Below are 18,895 nucleotides of genomic sequence, written 5' to 3'. Positions count from 1 at the left end.
CAGGATAAACCCTCTTAGCAAATAGGCTCCTTTGTATTCTAATTCATCACTCCAAGCACTAACCACTGAGCATGCTTGCTAACTAACCAGTGAGGATGCTGCCTACATATTAAGTATGTGCACAGCTTAGATGATAGTGAAACAAGTTCCTTGAAGCATTTTCATTTAATACATTAGAATTAGCAAACAAAAAGCTATCATAAATGCTGATATAAACTGGGCTAATAGTTTCTGGGGGAACTAATTAAAACTTAAGGAAAAGAAAATGTTGCCCTTGGTCTGTTTTTAAATTCAATTCAAATAAGCTATTTAAGAGTGCTTACTACTCTATTTTAACCCACATACAAAATTACTGGAGGAAGAAAGGCATAAATTGGGGAAGAAATTTGCTACAACAATGCAAAACACAGACTAGGCCCATATTAATTTGCAGGATCTACTTTTATGATATATTTATTTTGTTTTACTTGTTTTGCGTTCGTGTATCCCTGTGATCATGTATGAATAGTTCCCATGCAATACAGATGACAGAATCAGATTCCCTGGAACTTGAGTGACAAATGGTTGTTAACTGCCATGTGGGAAAAGAACTTGTATTTCCTGCAAGCATGATAAATCCTCTTTACTTTCAAGGCATCTCTTTTGTCCCAAGGCCCTTTGTATCCTAAAGTAATGCCAATGATATGATTAAAAGGTCATAAAACTAAAATGTGAACTCAGTACAGTCAAGAGGTACCTGCATGTCATAGATACATTGATAATTATCTTGCACAGCAATTTTAATCATATTCACCCAGTACACTGATAATATTGCTAAACATAATAGTTATTTAAATTCTTTAGTCTGGAAAATATTATTCTAGGCCTGAACATATTTTAATTTATAGATTTGAGAATCTACACAGCATCTTATATTCTCAAGATGTTTGTAACAAAAATGTATCCTAGAAGTATACTAAAAGCAAGTAGAAAAACAAGTAAAGTTATGTGTATTATGCTGTTCGAGATATATATATATATATGTATATATATATATATATATATATATCACGTTTGTGTTTATGTATGTATGTATGTATGTATGTATGTATGTATGTATGTATGTGGTTTACGGTTTAATTGTTATAAAGAGACATCATGACCACAGCAATTCTTGTAAAGAAAAACATTTTCTTGTAACCGGCTTACAGTTTCAGAGGTTTAGTCCATTATTGTCATGATTTGAAGAATGGCTGCATCAGGCAGACTTACAGCTGGAGAAGGAAATGGGAGTTTTAATGTGGGTCTCAAGGCAGTAGAAAAATACTGTATGCCACATTGGGTATAGCTTTAGCATAGACGTGAAAGTTTGCTCCCACAGTGACAAACTTCCTCCAACAAGGTCACACCTCCTAGCAGTGTCACCCTGTATGAGCCTAACATTCCAACAATGAGTCTATGGGGCCATTCCTATTCAAACCACCACAACCTATATTAATTGTCTGTAATTAGTTTTAATACTTAAACACAAAAGTGAATTTTCAGTAACTTTAAGTTAAATGTATTATGTTTTAATTTTTACATATTGATACACAGTTATTATATGAATGGATGAATAAAAAGAATGAATTCATTCTATTTGCAATGTATGCTACGTACACAGTGAGGGTGTCATGCTATCTGACTTTCCCAAATCTAGGCATGTACTCCTTTATACACTGTTATTTTTTGTTTATTTGCTTTCATACACGAATTAGAACATTTGATTGTAGGATACCGTCTAGCTTATTTGGCTAAACATGATGATTTCTAGTTTTATTCATTTTACCACTAATTACAGCTTCTTTTACTTAATGCATTCTTTACCTGACCACATATCATATTTTCCTTATTTATGGTCCTAACCAGTATCTTGGCTTGGTACAGATCTTGAATATTTTGTTTAGAACATCAGTAATATAGACATATAAACTTGCATTTTCATTTGGAGGCAGGACAGGTGTAGCACATGGTTCTCTCATATTTTTTTTAGTGACTGTATTATTGATATTTCCACCAAACATTAGTGTGAGGATTGTGATTTCCTGATAATCGATGCTTCAGATTTTGTTTTAATTCACTTATTAGAAGTTTGTATATCTTATTTTGGTAGAAAATAGTTGATCTATACCAGCTATTTAACACTTTTACAAATCTGTGCTACTTGTATTTTTGGAATTAACTTGCTTTTCACTCATATATACTCTAGATAGTAGTTGTCACTCTAAAGTTAAATGGTAAATATTTTCTCTCCCTTTTGGTGTCTCTACATCTTGTTATTTACCTCACTCTGCAGAAGTATTCATTTGAGTCAGTTACATTTATTAAAGTATGATTTTAATTCCTCTACTTTTGAGTTCTGAACATATCATTGTCTGTAGCAAGATCTTGAAGCTTATAGCATGTGTGTGTGTGTGTGTGTGTGTGTGTGTGTGCGTGTGTATGTATGTTTTCTAGCACATTCACATCTGACACTAGAACTTTAATTCACTTATGATTTGCTTTGTGTACAAGTAAGAAACAAGGGCCATCAACTTTTTGCATGTAGATATTAGTAGTCTGAGGACTAATTATTAAATAGACCATTTTATTTAATGTATTTTAAACAACTTTGTTAAGAATCAGCTAACTATAGGTATGTGTTGGCTTTTGTTCTAAGTTCCTCATTCTCTTCCAACAGCCTCCTGTTAATTGCCAGTACTGAGGGGTTTGGGCTGTATTTGCTTGTTGTTTTGTTGTATTTTGATGTTATTTTGTATGTTTATTTGAATAATTATTTTAATTAGTAATGTTTTCCAAAACTTTTGAAATATCATCATTTTTTTGTCTTTAGTCTTTCCAAAAATGTTTTCTGCATTAATTAAGGGTCATTCATACTTCCATCGAAATTGTTTTATTCTAGATCTCTGAAGATTTCTTTGAAATATTGATGGGAATATACTAAATTGACAAATTGCTTGTTATATTTTTTGACATTTAACTACAGTATTTTGAATTTTGTAGTTTAGTTTTATTTGTAGAGCTCTTTTACTGCTTAAAATATATACTTGTATGTTCTGAATGTGTGTGTATGTATGTGCTCGTGTAGCTCTACTATGGGAATGCAATTGATTTCATATTTGTTTCTTTTATCCAAAACTTTTTGTACCTTTTTACACTGTAATATTTTCATTCCATTTCTCCACTGAATTTGTTAAAGTTAATGATCTCTGAAACGGTCATTAGGGTTTCCAAATATAAAATCATGTTATCATTTATATCTTGCTTTCCCGGTTGTATGGAGTCAGCATGCTTTGCTAATTCTTGATCTTCAAGAGAATGTTTTCCTCATTCAGTGCAATCATCATCATGGATTTTCATATACACACATAATCATGTTGAGGTGTGGCTCTTCTATACCGCATAGGTACTTGTAGCTTATCATGAAGAATTAGTCTTTATCTATCTTATCCTTTGTGCTTGTTTCACCTTGTTAACAAGTTAAAGGGTGATTCATAGAATATATGTGAAATTTTCCTACTTTATTGATACTATGGATTGGCTGAAATGCATCGCTATTAGTTTTTAAGAGCACCAACAAAGTTGAATTCTCCTGAGTTTTTGTTTCGTAAGAATTATTTTTAAATTAATACATTTTTTATTTTGTTAAAGATGTATTATTGTTTTTATTTTTTAGGTTCAATATTTATTAAGACAGATTTGCTAAAACAATGTATTCACATCCTCCACACTTTGTAATTGTTAGGACTATTTTTCAAAAGAAATTCTCACCGTATTTTAAATTTCTGTAAGATATATAAGATTTCTTTTTTGCAGCATTGCTTACGTAAATTTGCTCTTTCTCATCATAGCTTATGACATATCAAATTTATTTCTCTATTCAATAACCACTATTTCATTGATTCTTTGCATTTTAAAAATTTATTTTATTTCTTTATTTCTTTATACTCTCGAGATTTATTCCTCTCCCAATCCACCCTTTGTTTCACATCCCATACCTCCACCTTGCACACCCTGTCTATACCTTCAGACCTCTAAACTACCTGAGGCTTCCAGTCTCTTGAGGATTAGGTGCATCTTTTCTCAGTGAACCCAGACTCAGGAGTCCTCTGCTGTATATGTGTTGGGGGCCTCATGTCAATTGGTGTATGCTCTCTGGTTAGTGGTCCCATGTCTGAGAGATCTTGGGGAACCAGGTTAATTGAGACTACTGGTCCTCTTACAAGATCACCTTCATGCTCAGCTTCCTTTAGCTTTTCCCTAATTTAGCCAGAGGGGTCAGCAGCTTCTGTTCTTTGGTTCAGTGTACATATCTGCATCTAACTCTTTCAGCTGCTTATTAGGTCTTTTGGAGGGCAGTCATGATAGGTCCCTCTTTGTGAGTTTCATCACTTAGCCTCAGTAATGGTGTCAGGTCTTCGGGTCTCCCTTAAACTGAATCTCACTTTGGGCCTGTTGCTGGACTTTCTTTTCCTCAGGCCATTTTCCATTTCCATCCCTACAGTTTTTTCAGACAGGATGAATTATGGGTCAGAGTTTTGACTGTTGGACAGCAATCCCATACCCCCTTGATGCCCTGTCTTTCTGCTGGAGTTAAGCTCATCAATTTCCCTCTCCCCATTGTAGGATATTTTATCTAGAATTTCCTCCTTTGAGTTCTGAGAGTCTCACTGCTCAGGTCTCTAGTACATTCTGGAGGGTCCTGCCAACCTCCTTCCTCCTGAGGTCGCCGTTCTTTCTCTGGCCCTCAGGGCTTCAGTGCTTTTCCCTGACCCAATACCACATCATGTTTCCCTTTCAACCCTCCCAGTTCTCTTTTCCTCCCATGTCCTTGCCTCCCTCCTCCACCTTGGGGTTGATTTCCTCTTCCTCCAAACTGGGACTGAGGCTCCCTCATTTAGTCCCTTCAGATTATTGACCTTTTTGAGTTCGTGGACTGTACCTTGGGTATTTTGTACTTTTTATGGCTTATATCCACATATTAGTGAGTATGTTCCATGCATATCCTTTTGGGTCTAAGTTACCTCACTCGGTATATTTTCTAGTTCTATCCATTTGCATGCAAAACTCAGGAAGTCCTAGTTCATAATAGCTGAGTAGTGTCCCATTGTATAAATGAAACATATTTTCTGTATCCATTCTTCTGTCTTGGGACATCTGCATGGTTTCCAGCTTCTGGCTATCAAAATAAGTCTGCTATGACCATAGTGGAGAATATGCCACTGTGGCATTGTGGGGCACCCTTTGGGTATATTCCCAAGAGTGGTATTTCTGGGTCTTTCGGTAGGTCTATTCCCAATTTTGTTGAGGAACTTCCAAATAGATTTCCAGAATGGTTGTACCAGTTTACAATTCCACCAGCAATGGAAGACTGTCCCTCTTTCTCCACATCTTCACGAACATGTGTTGTCACCTGAAGTTTTGATCTTAGCCAGTCTGACTGGTGTAAAGCGGAATCTGAGGGTTGTTTGATTTGTGTTTCTATGAACTCTAAGGACTTTGATCATTTATTTAGGTGCTTATTGGCCATTTGAGATTCCTGTTGTGAATTCTCAGTTTAGTTCTATAACCCATATTTTGATGGGTTGTTTGTTTTTTTGATGGTTTGTATCTTGATTTCTTCATATATTTTGGATATTAGCCCTCTATTCAATGTGGGACTAGTGATGTTTTTTCCCAATCTGTAGGATGCCAATATGTCTTATTGACTATTTCCTTTGCCTTACAGAAACTTTCCAGTTTCACTAGGTCCCATTTATCAATCCTTGATCTTAGAACAAGGGCCATTGGAATTCTGTTTAGGAAATTTCCTTCTGTACCAATGAGTTCAAGTCTCGTTTCCACTTTCTCTTCTATTAGATTCAGTGTGTCTAGTTTTATGTTGATGCCCTTGATCCACTTGGACTTGATCTTTGACAATGGTGACAAATATGAGTCTATTTTCCTCTTTCTACATAGAGAGATCCAGTTAGAGCAGCATGATTGAAGATTTTTTCCATTGTATATTTTAGTATTCTTTGTCAAAGATCAAATGTTCATAAGTGTGTGGTTTTATTTCCTGGCCTTCAATTCTATTCCATTAATCAAACTTTCTGTCTTTGTACCAATTCTATGCAGTTTTTATCGTTACTGCTCTGTAGTAGAGCTTGACGTCAGCGATGGTGATCATTTTATTGTTAAGAACTGTTTTTGCTGTTCTGGTTATTTTGCCATTCCAGATAAATTTAAGAATTGCTTCTTCCATGTCTTTGAAGAATTGTGTTGGGATTTGATGGGCATTGCATCAAATCTCTAGATTACAATTGCTAGGATGGCCATTTTTACTATGTTAATTCTGACAATCCATGAACATGGGAGATCTGTCCATATTCTGAAAGCTTTGATTTCTTTCTTGAAAGACTTGAAGTTATTGTCATACAGACCTTTCACTTGTTTTGTTAGAGTTGCTCTAAGATATTTTATATTATCTGTGGCCATTGTGAATGACGCTATTATCCCTAATTTCTTTCACAGTCTGTTTATCATTTATATAAAGGAAGGCTACCGATTTATTTGAGTTAATTTTTTATCCAGCCACTTTGCTGACGTTGTTTATCAGCTGGAGAAGTTCTCTGGTAAAATTTGGGCTTATATATACTATCATATCATCTGAAAATAGTGATACCTTTATTTCTTCTTGCCAATTTATATCCCCTTGATCTCTTATTATTGGTCTAGCTAGCACTTTGAGTACTATATTGAATAGATATGGGAAGAGTGGGCATCCTTGTCTTGTCCCTGATTTTAGTAGAACTGTGTCATGTAACTCTTATTCAATTTGATATTGACTTTTGGTTCGCAGTAAGTCGTTTTTACTATGTTTATGTATAGAGCTTGAATTCCTCATCTCTTCAATACGTTTAACATGAAGTTGTGTTATATTTTGTCAAATGCTTTTTCTGCATCAAAAGAGATGATCATGGGTTTTTTTTCTTTGAAATTGCTTGTATAATGGACTACGTTAACAGATTTTTTGTATACTGAACCAAACTCACAATCCTGGGAGAAAGCCTACTTGATTGTGGCAAATGATGGTTTGATGTGTTCTTGGATTCTGCTTGCAAGAATTTTATTGAGTACTTTTGCACTGATATTCATAAGCAAGATTGGTCTGAAGTTCTCATTTTAGTTTGAGTACTCATGTGGACTACGTATCAGAGTAATTTTGTTTTGATTGAATGAAATAGGCAATGTTCTTTCTGTTTTTACTTTATGGAATAGTTTGAAGAATATTGGTATCAGGTCTTCTTTGAAGGTCTTGTAGAATTCTGAAATAAATCTGTGTGGCCCTGGACTTTATATTTTTGGAAGGTTTTAGTGATATTTTTCTATTTCCTAATGGAATGTGGACCTGTTTAGATAGTTAACCTGCTCTTGATTTAACGTTGTTATGTGGTATCTGTCTACAGAACCATCGATTTCGTCTAGATTTTCCAGTTTCTTGAGTATAGGCTTTTGTAATAGGATCTTTAATTTCGTCCATTTCTGTTGTTATATTTCCCTTTTCATTTCTGATTTTGAGAATTTGCATATTGCATCTGGCCCTTTAGTTAGTAGGATAGTGGTTGATTTTCTCAAAGTAGAAAATCTTGTTGCTTTTCTCAAAGAACCAGCTTTTGGTTTTGTTGTGTTTTGTTTTTTGTATTGTTCTCTTTGTTTATATTTGGTTGATTTCAGCCCTGTGCTTGACTATTTCCTGTTTCTACTCCTCTGAGGTGAGTTTGCTTCTTTTTGTTCTAGAGCTCTCAGGGGTGCTGTTAAGTGCTAGTGTAAGATCTCTCCAGTTTCTTTACCAGAGCACTTAGTGCTATGAATATTCCTCTTAGCACTGCTTTCACTGTGTCCCATAAATTTGGGTATGATGTGTCAACATGTTGATTAGTTTCAAGCAAGTCTGTAATTTATTTATTTTGCCCCTGTCCAAATTATCATTGAGTAGAGACTTTACAGTTTCCACATGTATGTGGACTTTCTGTTGATTGTTATCGAATACCAGCCTTATTACATGATAGTGTGATAGGATGTATGGGATTATTTCAATCTTCTTGTATCGGTTGAGTCTTGTTTTGTATCCAATTATATGGTCAATTTTGGAGAAGGTACCATGAGGTAATGAAAAGATGAATATTCTTTTGTTATAGGGTAAAATATTCTGTAGATCTATTAAATCCATTTGGTTTATAACCTCTATTAGTTTCACTGTGTCTCTGTTTAGTTTCTGTTTCAATGACCTGTGCATTGGTGACAATTGGTATCGAAGTCTCCCACTATCTTTTAGTATGATTCAGTATGTGTTTTGAGTTTTAGAAAAGTTTCTTTTATGAATGTGTGTGCCCTTGACTGTGGGGCATAGATCTTCAGGATTGAGACTTTCTCTTGGGTTTTCCTCTTTATGAATATGAAGTGTGCTTTCTCATCATGCTTAAGAACTTTTGGTTAAAAGTCCATTGTATTGGATATTAGAATGATAACTCCAGCTTCTTTGTTGAGACCATTTGCTTGACCTTCTTCCATCCCTTTATTCTGAGACAGTGTCTGTTTTCGTTGTTGAGATGTGCTTTTTGGATCTTGTTTGTGTATCCATTCTGTTAGTTTGTGTCTTTTTATAAGTGAGTTGAGTCCATTAATATTGACAAATATTAAAGACAGATGACTGTTGTTTCCTGTTATATTTGTTTACATAGGTGGTTTTATGTACTTGTGGTTCTCTTTCTTTGGCTTTGTTGTGAGATGTTTAATATCTTGTCTTTTCTTTGTGTTGGAGTTTTCCTTCTAGGATTTTCTGTGGGGGTAGATTGGCAGATAAATACTCTTTGAATTTGGTCTTGTCCTGGAATAGTTTTTTTCTCCATCTATGTTGATTTAGAGTATTGCCAGGTATACTAGCCTGGGTTGCCGTTTGTGTTCTCATAGAGTCTACATGACCTCTGACTTGGCTTTCCTGGCTTTTATATTCTCTGTTGTGAAGTCTGGTGTAATTGATAGGTCTACCTTTATATGTTACTTGGCCCTTTTTTCTTGTAGCTTTTTTTTTGGGGGGGGTTTTGTTTTGTTTTGTTTTGTTATTCCAAATGAATTTGCAAACTACTCTTTTTTTTAAAATTTTTTTTATTAACTTGAGTATTTCTTATATACATTTCGAGTGTTATTCCCTTTCCCAGTTTCCGGGCAAACATCCCCCTCCCCCCTCCCCTTCCTTATGGGTGTTCCCCTCCCAACCCTCCCCCCATTGCCGCCCTTCCCCCATAGACTAGTTCACTGGGGGTTCAGTCTTAGCAGGACCCAGGGCTTCCCCTTCCACTGGTGCTCTTACTAGGATATTCATTGCTACCTATGGGGTCAGAGTCCAGGGTCAGTCCATGTATAGTCTTTAGGTAGTGGCTTAGTCTCTGGAAGCTCTGGTTGCTTGGCATTGTTGTACTTTTGGGGTCTCGAGCCCCTTCAAGCTCTTCCAGTTCTTTCTCTTGTAGCTTTTAATATTCGTTCTTTTTTCTGTACATTTAATGTTTTAAGTGCTATGCGATGAGAAGATTTTCTTTTCTGGTTCCATTTGTTTGGTGTCCTGTAGGCTTCTTATACATTTATGGCCATCTCTTTCTTCAGACTGGGGAAGTTTTATGATTTTGTTGAAGATGTTTTCAGGTTCTTTGAGTTGGGAATCTTTGTTCTCTGTTCCAATCATTCTCTTTTTTTTTTCTTTTTTCTTTTTTTTTCAGAGCTGGGGACCAAACCCAGGGCCTTGCGCTTGCTAGGCAAGTGCTCTACCACTGAGCTAAATCCCCAACCCCTGTTCCAATCATTCTTAGGTTTGATCTTTTCATTGTGTCCCAAATTTCCTGGATGTTTTGGGTTAGGAGATTTTTATGTTTTGAATTTTCTTTGACAGTTTTGTCAATCTCTTCTATGTTATCTTCTACACCTGAGATTCCTGTAATTCCTGTAATTGCTGACCTCTTTCCTAGGTTTTCCACATCCAGATTTGCCTTTATTTATTTTTTTTTTTACCTTCTATACTCCCAAGTTTAAGTCTTGGATGATTTATGCAATTCTGTCACCTGTTCAATTGTGTTTTCCTGAATTTCTTTAAGGAATTTATTTGTTTCCCCTTTAAGAGCTTCTAACTGTTTACCAATGTTTTCATGTAATTCGTTCAGTGAGTTATTTATAGTCTTCTAAAAAAAAACTCTATAATCTTCATGAGATAGGATTTAGGTCAACTTCCTGATTTTCAGGTGTGTTGGTGTAGGTCTTGCTGATAATACCCACATATATTGGTGTCTATGGCTTATGGTCTTGAGGTTGCCTCTTACCATCTTGTTATCCCTGGAGTTTGCTGGTCGGGGTGAGTCTGTCTGGAGTTTGCCTCTTTTGTTCTTGAGTTGGTATAGGTCTCCTGGTAGAACTATGGCCCTAGCTGTATCAGACCTCCTGTGGGACCTTACAACTGCCCTTCTAACTTCTTTGCCCCTTTGGGCAGAGAAGCTGCTGATTTTTTGCCCTAGATCTTCTGGAATGGCTTCAGACTGTTGGGTCTTCAGAGGAGGAGTCAAACTGTTGTCCTATGTAAAGCTGTTCTGGGGGTGGTAGTGGTGGGGTGGGGGTTTGTTGACTGTGGTTTCTGTTTCTCTGTTTGCATCAGAACTCCAGAGAAGCTTTCAGTCTTTTGTGTCAGTTGCAAGCATACCACAGACCACCCTCGATCCCCAGGAGGTCTTCGGACTGTGGTGTCCTTGCCTAGTTGCACTGCATACAAAGGAACTCCTGGGATGCTTTCAAGCTGTGGTCACTTGGGTTCAGTGGATTTCCTCTCCTGTCTCCATTTGTGGTGTCAGATGCCCTGGATGCAACAGATCTTCTGGGATGCCTCCAGATGTGGTATGAAATGCTATGAGTGCAGTGGTTCTTCTGATATGCCTCTGAATATGGTGTATTCTGGGGAGCAAACTAACTAGCAGTCTGTCCAAGCAGAAAGGACTAGGCAAAAGGGGAGCAGTATTCAGCAGACAGGGCTTTTAGGATGTGATGGGTCCCTGAGTCCAATGGGCTCCCATCAGAAGGGAATTTTGGAAGGTTCTTACTAAATGTTGTGAGTGCAGTGGATCTTCTGCTATGCCTAAGTATATAGCCTCTTCTGGAGAGCAGACTAGACCAGAAGAAAGGACTGGGCAGAAGGGGAGTGATATTCAGTGGGTGGGGATTTTGGGGTACAATAGGTCCCGAGTCCACTGGGCTCCCAGCGGTAGTTGTGGAACTTTGTGAGGGTCCTTACCAAATGCTCTGAGTAGAGCAGATTTTCTGGTATACATCAGGATATAGCCTCTTCAGGGTAGTAGGCTAGCTAGCAGTCTGTTCCAGCAGAAAGGGTGGTTCTTTGTCTTTTATTACCTCTTTCTGTACCCAAATTCTCGCTCACATTCTGTAAACCCTACTTGTTTTCCTGAGACATTTTTTCTTGGATGTGACCAAACTTTATATAAATATAATTTGTTTTTAAATTCTTCATCAGGAGTTCCATTTACTGTGGTTTTGTTGTACTCTTACACTAGAGAAAGAAATCAGCTAGGTTTTTGGTAGTTGTGATAAAATACTAAGGTATACAACCTGAAAGAAGAACATTTTTTTCTCATGACTGCAGATAATTTAGCACCTGCTAACTTGGTTTTTTTATTAGTGCATCCATGATGAAGCAGATCATTATGACAGAAAGAATGTGGAAGCATCTAGGGGAAAGAAAGCAATAAAGAGAGATAGCTCATCATACTAGAACAGAGCAGGAAGAAAGTTTAGAGGCAAAAGTGTGTCTAATAGATTTTTTTTAAGTTTCTATCAGCAACCTATGGCCCATCAAACACAATATTACCATGCCAATAAATCAATCCATTGATGACATCATATTCTTATTTCTTGTAGAATGTCTTCCCAGAAGTTCTAGGTCTCAACATTGCTGCATAAGGAACTATGAATTTTCATATTAGCTTTGATTTTAAATCTCAAGAATGAAACCAAACTATTCCCACCCTCAGTCACAAAGGAATATGAACATAATAAAATATGAATTAGTTTCATCCCACCACGTTTTCATAGCATAGTTAACACTTTCATCATTGTTCTAAGTCCAACATTTTTTCTAAGCCATAAGGAAAGCTCTTAGCATTGAAACTATAAAATCAAGACCTGTTACCTTGTTGATAGTAGTTAGTGTCTGGGTCAAGTATTTTCATGGTCTTGGTGTCTAATTCTGGAATGAAATAAAATCCCATGCAGACTGAAAAGTAACATGGTAACATTATTCAAAATATAATGATAGAACAGGTCAGAACACTATGTGGTAGCAATAGGCCACTTGAGTGAAGATAATCCAGGACCTTATTATTGTTTGAGGTTTCCTCTTATGGGATTCAAGAGAAGAAAGTGTTTAATTACTAGGGCAGTGAGTTGAACAGTTCTCCATTTCTAGTTGTTTTCTAGAATTTCTAGTTCTCCATTTCTAGATTTGTCACTGAATATTTCCCTCCTACAGTGAATCTGATTTGATTTATTTGAAAGTCAACTGAAGCATGGGGTAAACTTTCCCTATTAAGGATAATTTTAAAACTAATGTAATCTAACCTTCTCTGCCACCATCATATCTTGACATAATCCCAGTACAATTGAATAGGCTCTGTTTAGGTTTGTTGGTCATTAAAGAGTAGAGAAGTTTATTTGATTCTTCAGTGATGAATGCCGCTGTAGCCCAAAGAAAGTTGTGGTCCTTACCTGCTGAGAGTTTGCTGCTTGGGACACTTTTCAGAGAGAAATGCATGTAAATCAGATGAGTCCGAATGTCTGATGTTACCAAGTACCTTATCTCAAATATAAATGTATGTATGGTCCAACAGAAAGTGGAGTTTCAGTTTGCTATTTCATATAATTGCCTATATATCGCCATGACTCAGTGGTGGGGACAAATGCAGGGAAAAATTATCATTCTGAAAACAGAAATGTCAGACTATTAATGGAGCACCAAAATGAACTAAGACTGCTATTAGAAAATATTAAGGCACAGTTTCATGTCAAGAATTTAAGACTCATAATGATGTGTGGTGTGTTCTCAGTGGACTGCAAGCTCATCCACATAGATCTGTACTGGTCTGGCTGCACACTCTGCTCATGGTGCCCTTCTGCTGATTCCCCATGTTCTTGTCTTCTATAACTCCCTGAGGTCTTCCTTTTGGATTTCATCTTCAAACTTCTTTAAAAACATTCTCTAAGGGGCTGATTTAACAGAACTTAAACTTGTCGTATATTGTCTGACCTCCCAAATGCCCAGCTGAAATCTTGCTGACCTTAAACATTTTTCCCTTAGTGTGTTGGCAAAACTATCAAACCACTGATAATATCATGATTCATAACCACTAAGAATTTCTGGGTCTTCTTGAACCATGACCACAATTGTATCAGAGTACCTAAATGTATAAATTCATAGGAATTGTATTCTAGATAACTCTGTATGAGCAGTGAACACTGTGGCTCTCTTCTCAAATCAAACACATGTCAGAGTTAGACTTTTACAAACCAGAAGTTAGAAAGAACTAAGGTGAAACTTCTGAATGACAGGACGTACACATTCATGATTAGATGCAGCAATGTTTCCTGCACAAGAACTGCACAAGTTCAAGACAGTACATATTCCAGCACAGACTGGGGACATGCTCATAATGCCCATGCTTAGATGAGGAACTACTGATTGTTGATGGCTGCGAGGAGAGAGACAGTCAGTTTTCTTTAGGTATGTGGTTCATGGTATGGTGATGATGCTACAGTTGGTGCTCTCAAACCCGTATGTATATGAATAGTGTAAAAGGTCATATTTAACAATATGAAAGAATATGAAAGTGGAAGGTGGTTGGGTGAATTGGGAGTGATCAGGAAGAGTTAAAGGGTACACTAGAGGAAGGATATAATCAAAATACAGTGTATGCATGAATGCAGCTTTCAACGAATTATTTTTAAATATATTTTTAAAAGCTAAACATTTATAGTTTTGACCTGCAATGGATAGAGTCTGAGCAATTCCTGAAATCCCTTTAATGCATTTATTTATCTTTTATTGCTCTACTACAAATCACTTGGCTTCTTGAAAGCGCTAACTCTCTTTAGTAAGCACATTCTCCTTAGTCCCAACATAAATCAAGCTCATTTCCTAGCCAAACTGCAAGGATTTTCAAATCTTTACACTCTCTTCTTACTCATAATTCTTACTGTGTGTCAGACTTAAAGCAGCTAGAGTTAGTGCTGGTAACTTCCCAAGATGTAAGAAGGACCATGATGCATGGAGGTTTATAGATCGATTTCAACAAACCTGGTGTCATTCTTCCCTGTTGCTGCTCTCTACATAACCATCCTGGAATGTTTACATCCAGGTCCATAACCATTTTCTCTAGGAATAAAGCAATGCCATGATTTTATTAACACCTCATTATTTTGAGTGCAGTGTCTGTCACTGATCTGGTGGGAGTGGATCATAAGAGTGGGCAAAACTCACTTCAACTGAGGTTATCACTGGAACAAGTGGTAATAGATCACAGCTAGTACTAAACAAAATTTTAGCCATGCTTTTCAGGCTGGATGATCCAGTGCAAAAGCAATGGGTCTGGTGCTAAATTGTTCCCTATCACCACTTACATGACTATGAACAGGCTATCAGTAGTACTGCTCAGGTCGTTTTTAGTAATATTAGTGCAGGATTAAAAGGAAAATGGTTTGAACAACATGGGCACCTGTTTTCATTTCTGATATCTATACCTTTTCTCAGAGGACAGTATCCTGGATGTCCTGTTTTGCAAGGGTGTTGCTTTTGGAACCCCTTAGTGTAGCAGTACACAGTCTCTACAATGGAGTATTTTCAGTGGATCTGTGTCAGTGGAAAGTTTGGCTTGTGTTACAGCTACAGGAAAAATGTAGCTGTTTTTGACCACTGTAATACTCCAAATGCAGGCAACATATTTCTTTTTAACTTGGCCCTTGGATAAGGCAAGAAAATATATTTCTGAGTGAAGATGTATATTTCTTCACCAAACTCTGGCTATTGAAGATATTGGACCACTTTAGATTATAATTACCACAAAACTTCCCAATAATTAGTATTGCTAATATATGTATGCATGCTTGTATAAAGAAATCTTTCTTGGTCTCTCTGTGATGAAGATAACGATGATGATGACAGTGATGTTGATGATGGTGATGATGCTGATAGTGATTGTCATTAGTATTTCTATTCCATTCTTGCCTCAGATATGGTGCTTTCTGATGAATGCCAAGACATCTAGTAAGAACTGGTGAAAGAACTGTATCATAAGATATGCTTTGGTTGGAGATTTAGCTCAGTGGTAGAGCACTTGCCTAGCAACCGCAAGGCCCTGGGTTCGGTCCCCAGCTCTAAAAAAAAAGAAAAAAAAAGATGCTTTAACCCCTTTATCAACTACTAAAAAAAGAGAAAGGTCATGAAGGAAGAACACCTTTAACTTTATAAACAGAGACTTGTTAACGACTTCTATACATCCATCAAGAGTGAGTCCACAACAGAAAAATTAATATTTCCTTCAGCTTTCATAAAAAATGGACTTAAAATAGATGGAAAACTGATTCTGTGGTTAAGGATGCTTCCTGCCTTGCAGAGGATCTAAGTTCAGCTCCTTGCACCTGGGTAATATGACCCACAGTCACATGTAACTCCAGCTCCAGAGGAAACACCTAACACACACACACACACACACACACACACACACACACATGCATGCACACAAACACATTAAAAATAAACAGTAAAAAGACATAGCTAAGTCTTTAAGTCTTGTTGAATTTATACTAATGAGACATTATTACCTAGAGACCTACAACATGCTACAGTTTTGTTTGGTTTTATGTAATAATTGGTAGGTAATCAGTAAATTACAACAACAACAAAAAAAAAACAACATGCCTAGTCATTTATTTCACAAACATGTTTTTTCCTTTCAAGCTGAGTATATACTTATATCAACTTCCACATCCACATGTGTACAAATGTTTATATTCCAAACTAAATGTCTAAAGATATGTTTGTTAGGATTTAAGTACATAACTTCATACTTAATCTTTACTTCATACTTACGCTTTTCTGACAGTATTTTTTGTCAACATCTACAGGAAAGGCTACCAGTACTGGTATGTATTAGGTGAATACATAATTGAGTAACTAGCATTTATACCTTCAGTGTATTCTACAGTGGGCTTGTCGATTATTCCCTGAATGCACGATAGCCCATTTCATTTTTGAATTAAAAATCTTTAACAAAAGGAAAACATTTTATATAGGTCCCTTCTTGCTTGAAGGGAATATAATACTATAACACACCCTAAGAAGTGTAAAAAGAAAAGAATATATCGTGAAACCACAGGAAAACTATGGCTTTTGTTTGCATAAGGCACGTTTGTCTATATAAGAATGCCCTCATCTGAAAAGTATAGGAACAGTAAGTGCTTATATTAAAATTGACCAACAAAGAGTTCTTACGTAGAATTCAATTAATTTTGAATAAATAATTGGAATTTTAAGTTAATAACACACCACAAGTACTTATAACATTACATGAGCATCCAGATATAAAAATGTAAAGTTGATAAAATATATACTAGACTTCTATGAGTAAAAATACAGTCTTGAGAGATGTAGAAAAGTATCAAAACAATGATAGAATATTCTATCACTGTGATTTGAAAGAGTCATTAATATTAACATGACCTGTACAGTCAATAAAAATCTAAATTAAAATTTAGCAATTTTTTCTGGACATATTGAAAAATTATTTGTTTTGTTTATGCAGAAACCCAATAGCTTGCTTGAAAGCAATAAAACATAATGCACTTTATTGACAGGAAAAAAGATGCTTCTCTAATCAGTGAGAATATATCTCAGCAAAAGAGCTTCATAAGTAGATATAGTGGAAAGTGGATGAAGACCAAAGATATAAAAAAGAAAAGACAGTCTACTCAAGTAATGGTCTTCAAGTAGCAGAAACCCCCGAGGAAGAAAAGAAAAATAGTTTGTACATACAAAACTGGTTAAGTTGTTCTTCCAATGTGGATCACAAACAGAAATATAAAAATGAAATTGTAAAACTATATGAAATGTTAAAACTGTAGGTGACAGTATAAGAGAAATTCTAGATAAAATTTCAGTTATACAGAAACACATAACCTAATTTTCCAAAAATAATATGTTGAATTGCTTTAAAATGAAGATTGGGTGACCAACCTTATAGAGGCAGAGAAGCAGGGAGGAAATATGAGGTTTGAGGAGGGAAAAGTAGGAAGAGGGATAATATTTGAAATGTAAATAAATGAAATAAATAATTTAAAAAAGGCAAAAAATTCCCACACCAGCTAAAAAAAATAAATTAATTAAATTTGGTGCAAGTTGCTGCTACAAATATTTGTAGTTATAAGGGTAAGATCTGGAATGGACCATAGATTTGTGCTGGTTTGGCAATGAGAGTTAGCAGCAGCATCTTAGAAAACCACAACTGAATACAACATAGAGCTAAATGTATCAGGAGCCCAGATGAAGCAGATATATCTGCATCCTACTTCAAGACATTTGGATCAAGAGACATCACAGAAGTTGGGGCAGAAACGTTGAAAGAACATGATAAGCAGGAAATATCCTGCGAAAATCTCTGTCCTATAAATAGCTGCATAAATAAGACTGGAAGGATGGCAATATAAATAAATGAACAAAGAAATAAAGAAGTTAAAATTACATATATAAGAAATAAAATGTTCATGTTAAGGCAGAAGAGAGGATTTTTCAAGGACCATAACTCTTAGTCAAAGAACTGCCTGATCATAATGACTACTGGGAGAAGGATTAGCTCCTCCTTGGCATGAGCTTCTTACTGTCCCCACATACCTACATACAAAAAAATTAATAAAGTAGTCAAATAAACATGAAAATATAAAAATGATAGGCAAAAAACGTATAAAATTTTATTTATGTTTCACAAGATTTGAATCTGACCATGTCCTTCAATAAATTAGCAGGCAATCAAATTTATCCATAACACTTAACCACAAATAGAAGTGAACTATGAAGCCTACAAAAGCACATACATTGATGAATAAAAAGAAGTCAGAACAAACATTCCATCTAGTTTTTTCCTCACAAAGTGCTTTAGTGCACTCTGTGCCTCTGCTAACCTGCAATTTGACTTTGAATAGATATGGAAGTCCTAGGTAGGCAGCAGGATGTTGACGCTTATCTCCACTTACAGTATTTTCTTCATCTTCCTTTTCTCCTGTTTTGTTTATATTCATCCAGAAAAAATCGGAAAACCTGCAAAGGTCACTGCTTCCTCTTTCCTGCCGGGGCTGTCTATGACAGGTTGTCCTGGCCCAGAGTGAAGATGGAAAGAAGGACTATCTTACAGAGATGCAAAGAAGAATCTGCCAAGCATCCGACTGAACCGCACTGGCAGTTTATTCCTATGATGTCAAACATATTTATCAAACATACCCCTAAAGCACAATATTCTCTTGAGTCATTTTGATCTTTAAGGTTTCTATTGCAAAAAAAATGCTTTGACTAAATATATTTATGTCTATTTTCTTTTCTGAGTTTTTTATACAGATGTATTTAACCACAAATTCTGGAAATGGGTGTGGGAAATTATTTTTCTGCTCTACACCCACAAGGCATATGATGTATGCCATTCTGCTATTGTGCAAAAAATGTTTAAAGGACAGTGAAATGCTTCTCTTCATGATGTCTGGACAAAAGAACAGAGAAATAGAGAACTAGATCATAAAGAGTCTGCACAAC

At 36.0% G+C, this 18,895-nt stretch overlaps 1 long non-coding RNA gene across 1 annotated transcript in view; it reads left to right on the top strand.

The window, feature by feature from the left end:
* LOC102555405 (uncharacterized) overlaps positions 1 to 18,677 on the top strand; it is a 49,503-nt gene extending 30,826 nt beyond the window's left edge. The window contains exon 3 of the long non-coding RNA XR_015620268.1: positions 18,395 to 18,677. This is a non-coding gene — a long non-coding RNA (uncharacterized LOC102555405). The remainder of the gene's footprint in view (positions 1 to 18,394) is intronic.
* The last annotated feature ends 218 nt before the right edge of the window (positions 18,678 to 18,895 follow it).

The sequence above is a fragment of the Rattus norvegicus genome, chromosome 5 (assembly GCF_021556685.1).
Source record: "Rattus norvegicus strain SHRSP/BbbUtx chromosome 5, alternate assembly SHRSP_T2T, whole genome shotgun sequence".
NCBI classification, from domain to species: Eukaryota; Metazoa; Chordata; class Mammalia; order Rodentia; family Muridae; genus Rattus; species Rattus norvegicus.
This window is presented reverse-complemented; position numbering and strand designations above follow the sequence as displayed.